This window comes from Canis lupus, chromosome 34 (genome assembly GCF_011100685.1).
Source record: "Canis lupus familiaris isolate Mischka breed German Shepherd chromosome 34, alternate assembly UU_Cfam_GSD_1.0, whole genome shotgun sequence".
NCBI lineage: Eukaryota > Metazoa > Chordata > Mammalia > Carnivora > Canidae > Canis > Canis lupus.
The window spans coordinates 35,277,128-35,298,816 of record NC_049255.1 but is presented as its reverse complement, the minus strand read 5'-3'; the positions used below and the strand labels follow the sequence as shown (position 1 = coordinate 35,298,816).

The following is a 21,689-nucleotide window of genomic DNA, read 5'->3' as shown; positions in this document are numbered from 1 at the left end:
CACTCATGTGAGGAGGCACGGACTGCCAGGATATTCACCCCAGCTTTGTGTGTACTCGTGGTGAAAAGAGAAGCAACCAAGCTCCCAGCACTAAGAGAATGAATCAGTAAACCAGTGCATTCACACAATGAGATATCATACCTGAATTCAACTAGATTATCTAGACCAAGAGACAGATAAATCTCAAAAATAAAAATTTGAGTGGAAAAGCTACTATATACTAGCTAGTATAAATATTTTGGACATTTATAAAACAATAATCTATATGGATACAAGTAATGTGATCTAAAAAAAGTGTTAAATATCCATAGGAATGATGCCTATGGTCTCTAGGAGGGAAGAGATGAAATGGGAGGGGGGATGGTCCTTAGCTATTTACTGCTACCATTTATTTCTATTCAGAGAGATCTATAGCAAGAATGTCAAATAGGACTGGCTATGATATTACTATCTATACTTTTCTATAAGTGTGAAATATATCATAACTTATAATAATTTATTTTCATTTATTTGTTTGCAAAATTTCGTTTCTCAAGGAGAGGCACCATGCCTGGCCCCGCATCGGAGCAGGATGGTGTCCGTGAGGTTGGGGGGATTACAGAAAAGTCATTCTAACAATTTATGGAAGAGTGGAGTTTGGGAAGGCGCAGTCCCATGGAGAGAGATGCACCCCATGTGGGGCTTTTGCACACTTTGACCAGCCCAGCCCTAATCGTGCTTGTCTCTTCAGAGACGTAAGATCCTGGAAGCATCAGCCACAGGTGCTTCAAAGTGGAAGGAAGTTCTTCCTCTCGACTACTACCCATCTGGATGGATGACTCAGCCCGGGCCAGAAGGGTGGCAAAGACGGGCCTGCCCCCCTCACCTCTGAAATGCCAGTGGACCCAAAGGGTGCAGTTCCACGTTGTGTGAGACTGGAATCCCACTTAATAATAAAATCAACTACAGTGCAGCCTCCCAAATTCAAGAAAGAGCCAAAGAAGGAGAGGGAGAGAGAGAGAGAGGGAGAGATGTGATGTCCGTTTAATCCATTTGCTTGTTTTTAACTCAGGTTAAATTTGTAAATTCACTCAAGTGAGAATTTGTAATGTTTTTTTTTTTTTTTTCAAAATCGGTGGCATTTAGTTAGAATGGGGATTAATCAATATTAATCAATGAATTAATCCCTTTTTTGAATAATGCAAACTAGTGAGTATTCAGGGATTTAAAAAATGATTTGCCAGAGAAAATGAAAGGAACAAAAAAATTACTGTGTGAACGCTGCATGTCTTACATAAAAATGATTTAAAAACTGGTAACAGGGACGCCTGGGTGGCTCAGTGGTTAAGCATCTGCCTTCGGCTCAGGGCGTGATCCCCGAGTCCTGGGATCGAGTCCCACATCGGGCTCCCCGCAAGGAGCCTGCTTCTCCCTCTGCCTGTGTCTCTGTGTCTCTCATGAAAAAGTAAATAAAATCTTTTAAAAAAAAATAAAAACTGGTAACAATAGGCATGTTTTTTCCCACTTTCTAAATTTGCTATAGTGATAGCTAATTATTACTTTTATAGTAACAAATTTTTTAAGAAAAAAGGGGTAGCAGTGCATTTCTGACACTAATTAGTTCTCTGATTAGAAGACATATCTCTTTTCTGCTCTCCAGAAGACAATTTTACAATTGCTTAAGGAATTGGTTTTAATTGAGTACCAATCTACCTTTCCAAAAGAGAAAAGAATCGCATTCTATATCCTCCCTCTGAACAAATTTAAAATTCAAAACAACCCTTTGAAACTACTAATGTGCTATTTAACTAGGTCCTTTATCAGTATTAATGCTGGCAATTGGTAAGAACATATTAGCACATTAGTAATTTTGTGACGTCCAGGTTTAGAAAGCCCTGTGTGTCATTTGTGGGGCTTGTGAGGGGACTTTGACTGCACTTGAACTCCTGTATAAGCCTCGCACGACAGTCCCTTGGCCTGGTGGCTGCTAACGTGAAAATCAACAGCTCACATCCTTCAGCTCGGCAGGGCCACACACAAGGAAAACTATTTATAACGGGAAGGAATTGCCACCCTTTCTGTTGAAGGTGTGAGGAGAAGCTGAAACCAGCCATTCTTACACTATAACCTTATACTTAAAGCCAACGAAAAAGCCCAGTCGTTGAAATCCAACTTTGTAATTCTCCATTCAGAATGACACTGTAGGAAAAACATCATGTTTAACTCTGTCATTTGACATTTTTCATACAAAGTGGGTGTGTTTCCTATTTGAATTGCAGCCACGCCGTCTTATTACTGAGCTACTCACATCTACCATGGTGATCTGAAAATAAAACTGGCTATTTGCCCAGATAACTCTGTGTGCAAAAAGCACAGCAAGTTAGAAGTCGAATGGGGATTTAGAACTTGAGAATTGTAAACCTGAAAGGGAATTTAAGTAGTTAATTCCCTCCCACCAGCCTTTTTCCTAAATTGAGAATACCAAGGCTCAGAGAACTCCTGCCTGAATGAGGTTGTTGCAGTTTCCCATTGACATTAACCACGGGACAGAAGGCACAGAAGTGCCCCAGGGGAGCTCCTGGATTCCAAATATATCCTTCTTACCCCCAGTGTGTAGTATTACCCCATTTCTCCCTGACAATCAACACCCATCAGCCCAGCCAAGATAGTAACCCTTTTCTTTCCCCTTTGATTCAGCGGCATGAGTCTTGCCTAAGATCATGAAACTATTCAGTGGGAAAGAGAGAACTAGAATTTAGGGCTCTTGCCTCTCAATAGCTAGTGATGCTTACAATCAGCTCTACATTTTCTCTCTCTTTTTTTAAGATTTTATTTATTTATGAGAGAGAGAGAGAGGCAGAGACACAAGCAGAGGGAGAAGCAGGCTCCTTGCGGGGAGCCCGATGTGGGACTTGATCCCAAGACCCTAGGATCATGCTCTGAGCCAAAGGTAAATGCTCAACCACTGAGCCACCTAGGTGCCCCCAGCTCTGCATTTTCTAAGCAAGTTCTATGGAGCATCTCATTTAATCATTACAATAATACTTTTAGGGAAGATACTACTATTATCCCCATTTTACAAAAAGAAGAAATCAAACGGAGACATGATGAGTTCGAGTTACAAGGTCACACAGCTGGCTAGTGACAGCTGGGATTTGAACAAAGGTAGTTGGAGCTAGATCTCTGCTCTTACCTACAGGTCATATACTCTCTTTCAGTCCACACCTCCCAGTACAGTGACATCTCCACCACATGGGCTAGGAGCAACTGAGCATGAGAAGCCTGAGGACAGGGGCCTTAATCCCCTTCATCTCCTGCCGCAGCACCCAACATTGAGACTGACACAGAATCAGTGCTTATTAAGGGTTTGGTAAATGGGGTTGAACTCTAGGTAACAAACAAAATTGGACAACTCCAGACACTTGTTCTTAAAATCAATATGGAATGACATAACTCAGGGAGAGTTACAAATGAAGGCTGAGTGCAAACTTCCTGACCTGATGCCATAAGATTTTTAAATAATAAAAAGGTTGGTTTGTGGGTTTGTTTGGGTTTGTTTCTTTAGCACTTTCAATGTGCTCAGGATTGTGCTGAGCCTTATCTTGTTTCATATTCGTTGCTCACAACAACCCTGCAAGTTGGGTGCTATTATCCCCCCAATTTACACATGAAGAAACTCAAACTTGGGGAGCTAGAGTTACTTGCCCAAGGCCACACAGTAAGTGGCAAAGACAGACTTTTAACCCAAGAATGTCTTAGTCCAATGCATGCACTTTATTACTTTATAAATAGAAGATCCATGTAAATTCAGCCACTTTGACTCTTTTCCCAAAAATTTCTTTTTTTTTTCAAAGATTTCATTTCTTTATTCATGAGAGACACAGAGAGAGAGAAGGAGAGACACAGGCAGAGGGAGAAGCAGGCTCCCTGCTGGGAGCCCAATGCAGGACTCGATTCCAGGTCTCCAGGATCATGCCCTTGGCCACAGGCAGGCGCTCAACCACTGAGCCACCCAGGCGTCCCCCCCAAAATTTCTTTATCAGTTTGTGAATATAAAGATTCATGTTGGGCACTCCCATCCCCATGCCAGCTGTTCAGAGTGGGCGTTGGGGCCCAGTGACTGGAAAGAGGAAGCCACAGGATAGTGACAAGCTCCCTCTACAGAGCATGGTGCCACCCTTTCCTCTGAGGAGCAGAGGAAAAGATTGTCAACAGTAAGGATGTTGGCAATGCCCAGGCAGAAAGCGTTGAAATTACTTGGCCCCAGCCCTCCTTAGCCATGCTTTCCTCCTTTACGCGGCCCAGCTCAGCCTTTCTGCCCCTGTTGAAAGGGTGCCCACATCTCCCCACCCTGTTCCCTGTGGACTCAGGTCAGCTGGGCAGTAGAACCACCTATCATTGCATGGCTCCTGGAAAGTGGGCTCCATGTTCCAGAGGATAAACTTACCAGTAAACCTCCATAATACATCTCATTAGAAAGTCCAGTGTGGCCTACACTCAGGAAGGGGAAAAAACAATTCATTTCTGAAAAAGCAGAAAGCTAGCACAAAAATACACTTAAGCAGAATTGTGCTCCATAAGCTACCTTGAAGACCCTGGAAAGAACAGGCAGTGAGAAGAATTCACAGGAAGTCAACCCATCTCTCCAACTGATTAGAACTGAGAGACAAGTGAAAAGACAGGATTCCCTGAGAGACCAGAAGGGCTTTATGAACACAATGTCTTGTTTTGTTTTTAAGATTTTATGTATTTATTCATGAGAGACACACACAGAGAGAGGCAGAGACACAGGCAGAGGGAGAAGCAGGCTCCTTGTGGGGAAACTAACACAAGACTCACTCCTAGGACCCTGGGATCACAACCTGAGCCAAAGGCAAATGCTCAACCACTGACCCACCAGGTGCCCCAAACACTATATTTTTAAATGAGACTTCCATTTATTCATTTATTCCTCTGGGCTCTTATAGGACCGCCCTCTTGTTTTTCTCCTTAGTGCCTTAGGGATTTTAATTTTACTTTTGTTACAAAGGTTGTGATTGGAGTTGGGGGGAGCCTGGTAAGCTGTTGCAGCAAGAATAATGTAGATCTTAAAATTATTTACCAGAATGTTAATGAGTTGGCTTCCTTTGGTGTGTCTGTGTCTGACTATGTTGGGGCAAAATTTCCTCTGTATTTTCTGGGGAGTGCCCAAATAGGCCCTGTGTCCGGATTCTGCTATTAAAAATACAGCCTTAGGGATCCCTGGGTGGCTCAGCGGTTTAGCGCCTGCCTTCCGCGCAGGGCATGATCCTGGAGACCCGGGATCAAGTCCCACATCAGGCTCCCAGCAAGAAGCCTGTTTCTCCCTCTGCCTGTGTCTCTGCCTCTCTCTCTGTCTCTCATGAATAGATAAATAAAATCTTTATTTAAAAAAATAAAATAAAATAAAAATAAAAATAAAAATAAAAATAAAAATAAAAATACAGCCTTAGATGGTGACTCACCATGTAGTGTGCTGTTATTGAAAAAAAGGATTAGTGCCTTCCTTGAAGAATAACCCTGGTATATCAAACTTTTGGGTCACCATCCAGAGCACATGATGCCTACAAGATTTATTGAAACATATATTACAATAATAGCCATGACAATTAAAACCCGCTATTACAAGGAGCCCTATATATACATTATCCCATTTAGTTTTCCCATCAATCTGCAAAGTAGGCATGATTTAGAGTGTTTACAGAAGAAGACCTAAAATCCAAAGAGGCTAAGGTATTTTGCCCAAGGTCACACAGAGGAGAAAAGCCAGAGTTGACGGAATACAAACCCCAATGGACTTCCAACTTGTCGTATTGCCTGTCAACAGCTAGACCCAATCCTCCTACAGGCTGAAGGCCATCCTGAGCCCCATGGGTAATTAGCTAGCCATACAAAAAAAAAAAAAAAAAAAAAAAAAAAGGAAAAAGAAAAGCTGAGATCACAACTATTTGTGAGCATGGTTTCTTAGATAAATGTTATTAGCTCAAGTTTGAAGGTACAAAAACCACAGAATGTCATTGCTACAAGGTAACATCACTCAACACTTCATTTTACAAACAAAGGAACTACGGAAGGAAACTGAGACCCAGGAAGGTGAACTGCCTTTTACATCAACCAACATTTGTAGTGCACCTGCTCTGGACAGAACTTTGTGCCACTTTACACAGAATAGGCACCATTTATTAGGAGAAATGAAACAAATATGCTGATTATTAAAATAATAGATAAAAGAGATGTAAGTTGTCATCTTTTAGGAATCTCTCCCAAGCAAACATCAAAAATGCAATCAAAGATTTATCTGCAAGCAAATTCATTGTAGCATTACTTATAATAATGATGATAAAAAATTAATAGAAACCTAAATGTCTAACAATATCCAACCATAGATGGATGATTAAATCATGGCACAGCTACATAATGGAACATTGAACAATGATTCAAATCACATTTTGTAGGAGTGTTTGAATAATCTGAGCAAATGTCCAGGACATAATAATAACTAAAAACACAAGAATATGATATTATATGTACAGTGTGAGCATAATTTTGGACCATTTTGCACCAAAATGTTAACAGTGGCTAATTCTAGGCAGTGGGATATGGGTGATTATTTGCTTCTTTATATTCTCTGCATTTTCCAGATTGTCTACAATGAACATTATGAAGACATAACTTTCATAATTAGCTAAACAATCAATATATTTTTCAAAGCGTTTGGCAGCCTCTTCAGACATTACTTTCCAGTCTGAGACACCTGAGAGTAACAGAATTTAAGACTGGGAAAGCACACTGGGGCAAATAAGCTGCTAAGGGCATAAAGTTCATTCTTTTTGCATTAAAGGAACTGTTGAAGGTTTCTAAGCAAAAAGGCAATAACCAGGGATGGGCTTCGGGAGCAGTGTCTATGCTGGGGCAGAGGTTGGGGAGGGGGGAACTGAGGTAGAAGCTGATCTAACTTCCTGTTAGAAGTGGTCAGAGTAGCCATGGCTCACGAGGGCTGACATGACTGAGGGCTGTGGCCAGAGAGGAGGGGGCTGTGCCAGGTGCACTGTACAGGTCTCATGGAGTGAAGGAAAAGTCCCCCGAGAGAGGAAAAGGAAATGCTGAATATCAGTTAGACTGCATTTTCAACATGGCCCCTTGGATTTCATACTGAACAAATGGAACATAGACACAGAGGAAAATATGTTGAATTAATAACCCTTCCAAAAATCATTCTTCTTCAGTTTAAAAAGCCAGGAGCTGCCATCTGACTCGTGGCTAATTTTGTTCTGGTCATTCTGAATTGCATTACTGACGTCAAGCCTGGGTAATGCAAGATGTAATAGAATCAAGGTTCTAATCATTCCTAGCCATGCCCAGCACAGCCCCAGATGGAGAAGAGCTGACAAAGTCTGCAACGTTTTTTGTTTACACTTTTCTTGATCTTGCCTTTTTTTTTTTAGCTTTGAAATTTAGTTTTTCCCCATGACTAACTATCAGAGTCACACCAAGGAGGGGTTAAAAAAAAAAAAAAAAAAACTAAACAGAAAAAAATTTCCTTGAAGCATGTGCACCTGAATATTCACAGTGCCATCTGGAGGCAGTGAGATTCATGATGATGGATGTTGCTTCATTTTATTTAGCCGTATTTTTAAAGATTTTTCCAGTTAATGTGTATTAATTTTGGAAAGAAAAAATAATTTTAAAGTGACAAGTCATGCCCCCCCCCAAAAAAATGTTTAGCAGTGGCTTAGGCATCAGAGCTGGTGCAAAAGGATTGGTGTCCAAGGTTGACCCTAGTGCCAATGTTTGCAAACAAGTCGCTTAAACACAGCAGCTGCTCCTTCAGACACTTACTCTTCCAACTGCTTCTTTGTAGGGACCTCTGCACTATGGCTCCTTTTAGATCCCCAGGGGCTCCTCATCCCTCTGTAGCCTCTGCTCATCTTCCATCAGGTATTTCCACTGTCCTTGAATATCTTACATGAAGCATTTGAGTTTTAAACTGCCTCTTTCCTTTCTAAAATAAAAAGGCTTTGCCTAGTTAGAGAATTTCTAGAATTTAAAAGACTTTCTGTTGTTGGGGATGATAATGACGGAGGGGGAAGGAGGAAGGAGCATGTTGATGTTTTGAACCAGGAGCTTCCTTCTCTACTCCATGCAGTGACACATAAAGACCCCTGTCTATCTTCTCAAATAAAGGCAGGTACGTTATATACATAAATGGTCATGAATCTTTATGAGCTGTGAGGCTACTCAATGTCTCAGGAAAACTGAAGCAGTAAGAACTTGTGGTAGTCCTAAGGATTCATTCTTTCCATCAAAATTCACTGACCCCAACAGTATGCCAGGCAGTGTGCTTGGCATTGAGGTAGCCACGGTTGCCAAGATGAACAAAGCAGGGCAGTTACAGCCAGCAGCAGAAAAAGAATCTCGCTCTTGTATTTCTGAATGATAAATGCCAGAATGTAAGTCTCCCAAAGATGTTTTAGTGGCTCAAAGCAGGGAAGAACCAGTTAGAGTGAAGACCCACACATCTTCTGGAAGAGCTAATGAAGCTGGTCCCAAAGGATGACTGTGACTTCCAAAGAGCTGTCAGTGTGCCCAACAGAGGGGCAGTGTCTAGTGGCAAGGCCAATTCCAGAGGCCAGGTGGCATACAGCATAAAGATTTGAAAGGTCATGGAGCCAATGGGCCAGGTTGAAAAGCTTGAACATGATCTCACGGCATAAGGAGTCACTGAAACTTTTCAAGCAAGGAATAACCTGGGAAGACTCATATTTTAGCCATGTGTGAGATGAGCTGATGAGGCAGAGAAAGAAAGATGCTGAAGAGAGCAGAAGGTAACTTCAAAGAAGTGGCTCTCAAAGGTAGCATTACCTTTTGAGGATTGTTCTAGATATTTACGAGATGTTTTAATTGTCAAAATGATTGGAGGCATACTGGCATTTTTGTTAGATGCTTGATGTGTTGCAATGGGCAGCATAGTCCCAGATGAAGAATTGCCTTGCTTCCCATATGACTTTCAAATGTTCCACAAGACCATCATACAGGTGAAAATGTGTTAATAATTGTCTGAATCCAGAACATAATTCTATTATACATGTAAATGTTGTGTGCAAATTTTATTTATGTTATAGACATATATATCAATGGAATAGAAGTGAGAATTCAGAAATAAAGCCTCACATTTATGGGCAATTGATTTTGTCAAGGACACCAAGGCAACTCAATGGGGTAAAAATAGTCTCTTCAATAAATGGTGCTGGAGCAACTGGATAGTCACATGCAAAAGAATGTAGCTGGACTCATCTCAGATCATATACAGTAATTAATGCAGGACGCATCAAAGATCTAACTGTAAGAGTTGAAACTACAAAACTCTCAGAAGAAAACATAAGCATAAATCTTTGTGACCTTGGGTTAGGCAATGGTTTCTTAAATATGGCATCAAAAGTATAAGCAATAAAAGGAAAAAAAGAGGTAATTTAGACTACCTAAATTAAATTAATTTAGGTAGATTAAATGTAATACATTAGACTACATTAAAATCAAATACTTTTGCAAAGCAAATGACACCATCAACAAAGTGAAAAGACAGTCCATGGAATGAGAGAAAATATTTGCCAATCATATATCTGATAAGGGTCTAGTATCTAGAATAAATTAAGAACTCTTATGGTTCAATAATAAAAAGATAAATGACCCAATTTTAAAAATGAGCAAAGGATTGGAATAGACATTTCTTTAAAAGAGATGTACAAATGACCAACAAGCATGTGAAAAAATGCTCACTAATTATTAGGGAAATGAAAATCTAAACTGCAATGAGATACCACTTCACACTCACGATGATGGTTATAGTAAAAAAGATGGACAGTAACAAGTGTTGATGAAGATGAAGAGAAATTGAAACCTTCAAATATTGCTGATGGGAATATTAAATACCATTGCTGCCTTGGAACACAGTCTAGGCAGTTCCTCAAAATGTTATACATAGAGTTGTCATGTGACCCAGAAATCCCACTCCTAGAATATAGCCAACAGACTTGAAACCATATGTCCATACAAAAATCTGTGCATGAATATTCATTGCAACATTATTCATAATAGCCAAAAAGTGTAAATGACCTGAATGGCATCAACTAGTGATTAGATAAACCAAATGTGGCACATCAATGCCATGGAATTTTATACAGCCCTAAAAAGAAATGAAGTTCTGATACATGATACAATACGGATGAACTTTGAAAATGTTGTAAGTGAAAGAAGTCAGACACAAAAGGCCGCATATTATAATGTCGCATCTATGTGGAGTGTTCAAAATAGGCAAATCCATTGAGATAGAAAGTAAATTAATGTTTTCCAGGAGTTGGGGGAAGGGACAACTTCCCCTGGGGGGGTGATAAAAATGTCCTGAAATTAGGTCATTGTGATGGTTGTATAGCCCTGTGAATATGCTAAAAATTGCTGAACTTAGCCATCCTTTAAAAGGATAGATTTTATGGCATGTGAATTATGCCTCAATTTAAAAAAATGTATACGTGCGGAGTTTTTCAGAAAGGCAACTAAACATACAAATCAAGGAAAGATGGTGTTAGGTTTAGTCTGGAATTTTACCGGAGTTGTTCACCATTTCACAAAATCACTTCACGCATAAGCACTCATCAGTAGCATTTGAATCACCACCGCTCTATGACTTGATCACGTGTGGCTGTTGAGATCACAGTGAGTCTAATGCATGAATGCAAGTTTGAGTACTTCATTATATGGTGCTTGAGCATTTACAGTTTGAAGAGCATTTTTATTATAAATTAATTGCCTTCTAGATCTTCTTCATATTCTGAGTACACTGTATTGATTTGTCTTAAGTAATATCTGTGGATTCATTATATTATCTATGAATCTCATGTCAGGGTAGGCATGGGTCTAACGCTCCATCACATTCATGGTGCAAAGTGTGCTATAGCAAAAGGTGGCAGTGAACCAAACAAATTGAGGCCTATTGTCTTGTTTTCAGATCAACCCCTCATTAAACATGCCGGTTGCAAGTATTATTTAATTATGGCCCCAGGTCTTCCTCTTTTCCGTTCTGCACATAAAATTGCTAACAAGTAAAACCACAACAAGCCCAGCTACGGCATTTCCCTAGACTGAAGCTTTCAGCCATTGGGCCTCTGCCCCCGCAAATTGTAAAGATTTCCTTGTAAAGAGCTTAAGTTGCTTTCTTGTCTTCACTCTCATTCAGACTCCCCTCTCCCACCCCCACCGCAGCTCCATGGGTTTGAGAAGAAGCTGAATTTTGATGATTGGTCTTCATATGTTTTATGCCCCTGCTCATGTTTAAAAAGTATCATGTGGAAGTGCCCCAGGGTAACCACTGTTTATTCTCAAAGGATGCAATCTTCATGTCACACTGTTTAGACGAAGTGCCTCTCCATAGGATGTCAGGTGGGGATAACCGTTAGCATTTTTAATTTCTGAAAGCATAATAAGTGTCACACTGGGGACACTTAAACAAATGTCCTCCACGTGGGCTGAGTATAAAAGCTGTTAGAGAAGCAGCCTGGATAGGTGGAAAGGGGCTGGCCTGGTGTTCAGAAGGCCAGAGGCCAGGTCTACTTCAAGCTGTGTCAACACTGCATGAGTCACTTTCTCTCTCCAAACTTTTGTCTTTCCATTTGTGAGATGGGGACAGGCCTATACTTCCTGCCTTACCGACTTCTGACAATTGAATGTGAAAATATTTACAAAGTGTCTTATAAGGTATATCTACTTCTTTATTCTTACCTGTGTCCTGAGTGCCACTTATTTGCCAGCAGACCCTGAGCATCCAAGACACACAGCTCTGCCTTTATGTGTGTTTAGTTTAGTCTCTCTTAACTCAGAGACTAACAGGGACACGGATTCTAATGAATAAGGACATAATTCTTGCGTTACATGGAGTGCTCGCTCCAAAGGAAAACTGTAGAGTGCCACAAACGTTTCTAGTGAGGGGATAGAGTACAAACTCACTAATAGATCAACAGTGACACACAACATGAGACTGGGGATCAGTAGGAACAACCCACCCAGTTTAAAATACTGATTCTTGGACCTCTATTCCCAGAGATATGGATTCAGTAGTTCCATAGAAAAGGTTGAGGAGCTGTGTTTCTGTTTTTGCTTTTTTAAGTTTCCCGCATGATTATCACATGCAATCAGACATGGGAACAACTAGGACAAAGGAGGGGAAGAGCAAAAGAGGCAAAGGAACATCTATTGCAAAGGCCCAGAGGTAGGATGGAGGCTTGCTGCTAGATGCAGATCAACTGTCCAAGCGCAGGCATCTTCTGAAAGCTTCTTAGACATGCAGAATCACAGGGCTCCTGGGTGGCTCAATCGGTTAAGCATCCAACCCTTAGTTTTAGCTCAGGTCATGATCTCATGGGTTGTGGGACAGAGCCCTCCATCAGGCTTCCTGCTCAGTGGAGAGTCTGCTTGGGAATTCTATGCCTCTGCACCTTCCTCACCTCTCTCTCAAATAAATAAATCCTAAAAAAAAAAAAAAAAAAGAAAAGAAAAGAAAAGAAATGCAGAATCACAGGCCCCATCTCAGACTTATAGAGGCAGAAACTGCATTTTAAAAAGATGCTTGGGTGATATTTACAGACATTAAAGTACCCAGAAGCACAAAGTAGAAGGCAAGAACTCTGGCTTATATGTCTTGGTATTCTAAGCACCCAGCACATGATAGGCACTCTGTAAATGCAGCTTAAATCAAGTCTTACAGATGCAAATTTTTATTTTATGAGATCTACCTATTTAAGAGACTGTTAAGACTGATGAGAAATGGACACAGGCATATTATCCTCAGGAGCATGTAAACTGGAGCAATCTCTTGAGAGAACAATTTGGCAAAGGCACCAGGACATCAAAAATGCATACCTATTAACTTGGTAACTCCATTTCCAGGAACTTAGAGTAAGAGATTATATGAAAACATCTGCAAAATATATGTCCACCAAGGCATTGTTTATAAGAACAACATAATGAGAAGAGTTTCAATTTCCATTTTAAAAAGACTACACTAATTATTGAATATATATAAAATGAGCAATTCTTACAGCTCTTTAAAGTTGAGTTTATCCACATTTACTGTTGTAGAATGATACCTCTGATACACTCAAGATCACAAAATAGTCTCAATTTTGTACGTGTGTGTGTCGATTAAAAAGAAAAATACATCTAGAAAACATTCTAGAAAGTCATATACCATGATACAGGTCTTATCCCTAGTGGAATGTAATGAGTGGTTTTGACTTTCTTTTTTAGACCTCTCCAAATGGCCTGAAATCATTTACAATAGGTATAGATTGTTTTGCTTATAAAGGATGGAAAATATTTTCATGTTCATAAAAGAAAATAAAACGCTCATTTCAAAAAGTAGCAACTACTCTATTTGGCTCATTGAGTCACTGCAGGAGGCAACAAGGAGGGAGAGTGAAAGGGAGGGGGCTCCTGACAACCCGAAGCTGCTCGTTGCCCCATCTGGCGGTCTCAGCTCTGGCTGTGCCCTGGGATCACCTGGGGAGCTCTCCAATATCACCCAATGCCAGGTTCCCATCTCAGACCAATTAAATGTAAATCTCTTGGAAGTGAGACTGGATGTTGTTATTTTTAGAAGCTCCCCAGGTGACTCAAATGCTTCTAGATGATTCTAAAGAATTGAGAACCCTTGGGAGTCTAGCTTGAAAGACCAAGGAGACAGGTGCATCATCCACCTGCATGTGATATTACTCATGGTGCCGGTGGCTCTTGCCAACAATATTACTTCAATTCCAGCCTTTAGGGTGAAAAAAATAACGATTGGACTAGTGAAAAACTGACCCAAACCACCTTCTAGAATCAGCTATCCATCTGTGTGAGGGGCCTCCCCTCTGTTTGCTTTCTAGGTGGATGCACAAGGGAACAACAGCACAGTTTGAGTATGGGATTGCTCAAAGAAGTGGCTTGCAGGTCTGACTGGGAGTAGAAAGAGCCTCTGTAAAGCTACAGTGCTGAGTGTCATACCCTGGGAGTTTGTAAAATGCCTTCTTATTTTTCTCTCCTGTCATACTATCATGTGAACTCGTTCCCTCTAAATGAGTCCGTGGAAATGAGAACACTAATTTATGGTAATGTTCGGGTTTTCTAAGTACCATCAGGTTGGCTGTCCTGGCATAGCTCAATCCTCCTTTGGGATCCACCAAGTCCAGTGTATGTCACAGGGGAATTAGAAGCATCAAGGGGACCCAAGCACAGAAGCCCTTTCTCCCCATTTTTATAATGTCCTAAAAGAATCCTCCTCTGTCTCTTCTCAAGCTGCTTTCCAATAGACTCCTACTTTCCAGGTCATTGGAAATAATGGTGCGCTCCTCTCCACTAGGAAACATTAGATTCTGCGTCTTTCTGTCTGGGACTTGGGTGAGTCTTGTCTCCAGATAAGACAGTGATCACATCTTATGATCAGATGGGCAGGCTGCTATCTGACAAGTGTCAGCATTTCTTCTCTTCTGATGCCAAAAAGGATTGCCTGAGTGCTTTAAGCTTGAGTGCGCCAGTATTTGAATTTGGTTTTTTCTGTTTCCTCTGTCCATCCCCAATGGTTAAAGTGACGTTTCCTAATTAGATGATTCCTAAGTCACTATTGGAAAGTAGAAAAAGGCAAAGCAATGAAATGCTAATAGTTGTTGCGATGTTATCGGGTATAAGACTATGCTTGGCTCACCATGGGTTAGCATAAGGTTGGTTTATTCAAAACCATGCTTAAGAGAAATTGACAGTCTTCTAAGCCATAAATAATTGTATTTTTTTCTTTAATGATAACATTAGCCAACATGAACCTAACTGGAAGAACTTTGGGGAGTAGGGGAGTAAATAGCAAAGCTTGAAGTAGATAAAACTTTAGTACTTTTAACCAAAGGCTGTTTGATTCTGCAGCATATATTTTGTTACCAATGATGGAAGAATTGTGGGGGGGGGGGATGTGGAGAGAAAAATAACAGAAAAAGGCAACAAAAGAGTAGTTTGAGATAAGCCTTCAAGAATGTTAAGAATGAGTACACTTCTTACTACCGAGTTAAGTTATTCTAGTTTGGCCAGTTAGACTCCATGGGGCCATGCATCCTCCCCCACACGTGTTGCCTGGTGTCCTCCTGGCACGTGCTACTGTTCCACTGTTACTGCATTCATAATAGAGGAAGGGAAAAAGAAACTTTGATAAGGGTGAAGGGAGAAAGATACGCTTTCAGATCCTATTTGGAAAGAGATGCAGAGCCAGAGGGCAAGGTGTGCATCTCTGGTGACCAGAGTATGTGGCATTAGAGGCTGGCATCCTGACTTTTCCACGTTCTAGCTTCAAAACCTTAGATAAATCCCCTAACTTTTCTGACACTCAGTGTCCTCTTCTGTAAAGGATACCACCACCATCCTTCTTATTTTGGAAGTTATGAAGTGCAGACTCTATAGCCTCTAGCCACATGTGGCCATTTAAATTTAAATTAATTAAAACAAAATAAAACTTAAAATGTATTCCTTTAGTTGCACTAACCACATTTCAAGTGCCTGATAGACCCAATAGTTAGTGGCTACCAGATAGCATGCATAGCAGACGGCACAAAGAGCATTTTCATTATCTACTGAACAGGGCTGCTCTAGGTAGTCCACTGCTCTGGAGCTTCACTGCCTGCATTCAAAGCTCAACTCTGCCACTTAGTGGCTGCATTCATGGTTCTGTGCCTCAGTTTCCCCATCTTCAATTTGGAGGTGGCTAAAAATATTAGTGAGATTAGTGTTGTCATAAAAGTAATATAGAACCTCAGTCAGTTAAGAGTCTGACTCTTGACCTTATTTAGGATCAGGTTATGATCTTAGGGTCTGTGGGATCAAGCCTCAAGTTGGTCTCCATGCTGGGATGGAGCCTGCTCAAGATTCTCTCCTTCTCCCTCTGCCCTTACCCCACTCACTCTCTCTCTCTCTAAAATAAATAAATAAATCTTAAGTGTGTATGTGTGTGTGTGTGTGTATCAGTTAAAATCATGCCTGGTACACAGTAAACATCCTATAAGTGATGCTATTATTTAGGTGAGGGTTACCTAAGATAAGGCATAGGCAATATTGGATACATAGGAGTGGATGAGCAAATATTTCTACCTTAGATGTGCATAAAATATAGAGGGCAGAGAGGGAAGACACTCTTATCTAAGTACTATAATTTGCATCTTAGATATATGACCATTTAACCTCCCAGTTTTCAGCATCGCAATAAGAAACTCTTTGTCTATTTTACCCTTCATCTATTAGAAACAGAATGAGACTCAGAATCCAAATTTTAAGGGGAGCTGCTTCAAACCTTTGATATGCCCGAGAGTAGGTCACCCCTTTCCACTTGGAGATTCCTCACTAACTCAATGGAATGGGGGTTTTGACCAGACCCAAACCATAGGCAGGAAGGACTTACATGCTCAGCCCTTGCCTATAGCAGGTACTCAGCCCTTGCCTATAGTGGGTGGAACCAATTAAGGATTCTCGATACCAGGCTCTGAATGCAGAGGCTCATTTGTTGGGGTACTCTTCGGTTGTCAAAATATAAAACACAATTCAGTACATCTCTTTTCCCACACCTCTTAGTTCTAGAGGGATTGTGCTTCATATGGATAGAGGACCATGGGCTCGTGGACCTCATTGATGCAGAACATAGTGCAATGGGCTCTTCTTGGGCTGATTCTAAACAGCAGGCATCATGGCCTTCTCTTGTAGAGAAGGCATAAAAGAATAGGTCAGATCTGAGCAGGTGTCTCCCGGGGGAAGGAAAGAGGTCAAAGACACCAGCAGGTCCACCAGGGCAGCAGGTCCACCAGCCTAGCTTGGCAAGGAGACTTTACACTTTCAACCTGAACTTCAGTCTCAGAGAGAGCAACAGCCTCAGGCAGGTCAGCTCCAAGCATGGGTCAAGATGCAGAGAGGGCCAAACAGTCCAGGTGGACCTGGAAGTCTGTAAACCATCTGCTACTCTACCTCAAGGAGTATTTGTATTCTTGTTCATATTTGTCAAGCAAATTCTCATATTTCCTTTTCATATATCTTTCCCCTTTGGGACCCCTCTTTCAGCAGAGACATTCCAGGCATCAAGGCACAATGGTTTCTTGATATTGACTCACACTGACCAATACATGGTCACACCAGAATATCATTCTGTGATTCCATGTAATAGTAGCCACTGTATTTGAGAACTAAAAGCATACCAGCAGTAAGGGTCTTCTGGGGGATGTGTCCTTCCTTTTAAAAAATCCCATTACACTGAAGAAGAAAAAAAATCACAAGAAGTTACTCCCAAAATAATGATAGTAGGTCACTGTCCAGCTTGCACGTGACATACACACATATACACACACAACTCATGGCTCTCACGGCTATAAGATGAAATCCAAATCTATTAGTGCTGAAATAAAAGTGTTTTGAGAAGGGGGACTTAAACAATTGTGTTGCATGCCTCTAACAGCTCAGGTGAGAAAGATGAGGGCTTAAATATGTTCATTGTATTTAGCACCATGGAAGCCACTGATGACCTCAGCAAATGCAGTTTTGGTGGCAAGCAAAATGTGGAAAGCAGAATACAGAGGCTCAATGACTAGCAAAATAGAAAGGAGAGATAGCCCCTAGGACAGTAGCTGAAGTGTGGCAATAGCTAAGGAGGGGATGGTGTTTGGGGGAAGAGAAGTGTTTTTATTTGTTTGTTTTGTAAGATGAACGTACTGGAAATAATTTGAATTCTTACAATAGTCCATGAAATTGTCAAAATTAGTTGCCTTTGAGGGATGATCAACATGGAAAGAAAGAAAACCAAGCTCTTAGAAAGCAGTCATAGGACTAAGGTATTTGCATTAGGGGCAGATTTTCTATTTTTCCAGCAGGGAGGTTGGCCTGAGCTTTGTGTAGCAACTGAAAGAATCCCACCTCCAAATTTCTGGTGATTTGAACCCACTGTATGACGCTGATTCTGTAACCAAGTCCAAGCTCTGAAAATTCTATCTCCAAAGTGAAAAGAATGGCAATGATAATGGCTAATCTAATTTTATGGGGGAACAGATCCTAAAACAGTTTTCCATAACAAAGATGCAAAAACACGTAACTACAAAAATCAAGGATATCTCTTCATGGCCAGAAATAGGAGTATGCTCATTGTTGTGGGATCTTTTGTGTTCTGTTCTGGGTTTTAATTAAAATTTTCTTTTCTGATTTTAAAGGAATACATGCTACCACAAAAAAAGAAAAAAAAAGAAATAGAAATCATTCCTATAGAAATCCATCTCTACCACCACACAGAAGTCCATATTTTTTACATTTTTGGCACACTGCCTTCAGAAGGAGAGAATGAAATTGGATCTCACTCTATACTCAGTTCTATATCCTTTATTTATAGTAGTTTAATTTAACATGTCCGGAATAATTTTGTGTCATCAAATATTATTTTAGAATAATATTTTAGTGTTTGCTTAGTATTGTATTCTTTGAATAGCCCATAATTGATTTAACTCCATCCTTAGTTTTGGGCATTTAGATTGTCTACAGTTTTTACTACTATAAATAATATTGCATTAGATTTCCTTGAAGAAAAAATTTGCACCTGATTATTTCCACATGATAAAACTTTCTAGAACCATTTATAACAATTTACACTCCCATCATCAGTGTGTGGAAGTATCCCCACCATCAGCAGTGAGTGTCTTTTTTTTAACCTTTGCCAGGCTAATAAGTGAAAATGTCTCCCTTTTTGGCATTTCTTTGAATATTTATGATAATGGACATATTGTCTCATATTATTGAACATTTGTATTTACATTAACAGTTGCTCTTTACTGTACTCTATGAGGAATACATTCAAACTCAAGAACTTGCAGTCTGGAAAAATTTGAACTCAATAGCTTGGAAGCAACCACTTTTCAGTTGAGTAGCCTGTAGGTCAGAAATTCATTTCAAAGTCCCTAAATGAAACCTGCATTTTTCGGTGATTTAGGCCTGTTGGCATTGAAAGACGCACTCCCAACTTTCAGATTTCCTAAGGAAACGACTGATAACAGTCAGAAAAGGAATCTGCCCCCAAAGAAGAATTCTCTGGGCTGTGGATCCACAATATACCCTGAGGGGCCTGCAGACTAACCAACCCTGTGCAGGCACCATTCTCAAAAGAGGCTCAGAAATTAGAAATGAATAGTGCACCCAAAGGGCAAAGCACATCTCCATTTTTAAAAAACACGTTAAATACTCAGGCTATCAAAAGTCTCAACTACTTTCCTCCCAGACAGAAAAAAAAAAAAAAAGCAATGAAGCAAATTTAAAAATGTACCTTCTCTTCTATGGTATATATTCTATAATTTAGGAGGTTTTTGCTCCTCTGGTTGGGTAAAAGACAGGTCTACCAGTTGCAGCATGGGACATCTATATCAAAAAGTACAATTCTAACCTTAACTGGATTTTAATATTTTAATATTGTGTATTTTTCATTCAGTCTTCTCTTGACTTAGCGAATATAAAAGAATCAAAAATGTAGAGATGATTTATTTATAATTAGACATACTTATTTACAGATAATTTAATTTCAAAGGAATTTGTGAAGGCATTCAACAAAAAGAGAATTTTCTCATTTATAAAATCTGAAAGTTTGGGCCAGTTGATTTCTCAGATTTTCTGTTCTGTGATTTTATGCACAAATACAAATAGTAATTAACAAAGAAAGTCATCTTACACTGCAATCGATATCTCAAGATCACAAGGATTATTACAAATAGCTATTATAAATTCTGTTTCTTATAAAGAAATACTTTGCGCCCAACATTCTTTTAAGCACTGTGGAGGAATCTTTATTCTACAAATATTTATTAATTACCTGCTATGTTCCAGTTCCTGCTGTGGTCACTAGGGATTCTGCAAAGAGAACAAAATCCCTACTTTCAAGGAGTTCACAGCCTAGAGGGAGAATACAGATGATGAAAATAAAAACAAATAAATATCAAATGGGGATAAATTACTCAAAACTAAATAGGTAGACAAATGGATAGATGAATGGCTAGATAGAAAAAAGAACAGGAGGGTAAGAGTACGAAGGAGAAGGCTACTTTTAGCTCAGGTAGTTTGGGAGGCCCTCTGCCTGTAGAGTGACATTCCAGCTGAGACTGGAATCATGAGAAGGACAAAGCCAAGCAAAGACTTGGGGCAAGAGATCTCAGGTAGAGGAAGAAGAGCAACCCTTGAAATAATGGGCAGTTTGCTGTGTTTCAAGAATGGAAAGGAGGACAGCATGGCTGCATCAAGGAGAAGGCTGGCAGAGATGAATTCAGGGGTGAAGTAGACACCAGACTGTGTAGGGCCCTCTAGGCCATTGCAAGGAGTTTGGATTTCTTTTTCTTTCCAAAAAAAAAAAAAAAGAAATGGAGTGTTTTAAAGAGACCCTTGCCCTCAAGTGTATAACAATCTGTGCAAGGCAATTGAAAAACACATGCTGACGTGGGGGCTCCATAGGAAATCCAGAGAAGAGGAGGCCCAAGTAGTTAACACACATTTAATGGCAGATGGAATATGAGCTGGGTTCCAAAAGAACATAAAAATGTGGATGGCTACAGGGGAAAGGTGAGAAAAACAGTAAAAAGAAAAACTAAGAAGTAAAATCCTTGTAATCAGTGGGGAGACATACTGTGTCACACTAGATGGTCACTTGATTGGCAGGCCTACCTTCCTGGCCATCCAGGAGCTCCTGGAGGAATGGGCCATCTTCTTACTCCTTCTGTCCCTGCATCTTGCACACATGGTGCCAGACATTTACTACATGCTCCGAAACCCATTAAAGCAGATGGTGTGTATTGAGAACAGTACAAACGAAGAGTAGAGTGGGGCTGGGTGTGCAGAGTCAGGCTTAGTTAAGAGCTGGAAGTTCATGGAGCCTGTAAGATGACCTACATCGATTAAAATTAAGATTTTGTCCACTTGTCTGTTTATTGCGATATCACATAAAAATGGTCATTATCAAAACTTGAAGTGTCCACTTGGAATTATCTGACTCAAAATGCAGACTCTTTAGAAGAGTAGAAATTTCCTTTGGGCACAGTGGAGAGAATCCCAAAGACACAGGTGATGGGCCTCCAGAATAACTGAATCCACAGTACAAAAGACACAGTGAATAGAGAAAACAAAACAATTTCAAATATGAGCTCCACACCCAAAGGCACAAAGTCAGTTACCCAGTTATTGCTTTGTGCTTAGCCTCTCCGGGGAGAGTAGCTGCAGGGATGTACCTACTGAAGGATTTTCCAGAGCAACGCTGGGGAAGCCAGATGGTTAATTATGTGCATAAGAGCATTTGGAAGACTTCTACAAGAGCCATGCTCCTCCAAACTGGGATGAGGAAATGCCCACTGAGGCCAAGCCACCAGGAAGGGTTCTGAGGTACATTAAACACCCCTGCCCATTCCCTTAGCTCCTAGGAACGAAAAATATATTTTAAAGGAACATTACCACATAGAAAATTGGGCAAATGCCTGAATTTCCTTTGGGGATCATCCTAAGCCTGGAACATACAAAGAAAATGTAGATAGCTCCAGTTGGCTTTTTAAAATTTTTTTTATTTTATTTCAATTCAATTCATTGAAATATAGTATATTTTTAGTTACATAAATATGGAGCAGCAGGATATACTG

The 21,689-nt window shown here is 40.3% G+C and overlaps 1 protein-coding gene across 1 annotated transcript in view; it reads left to right on the top strand.

The window, feature by feature from the left end:
* The window catches only part of SLC7A14 (solute carrier family 7 member 14), a 111,662-nt gene that overhangs the window by 24,683 nt on the left and 65,290 nt on the right, over window positions 1-21,689 (top strand). The window lies entirely within an intron of this gene.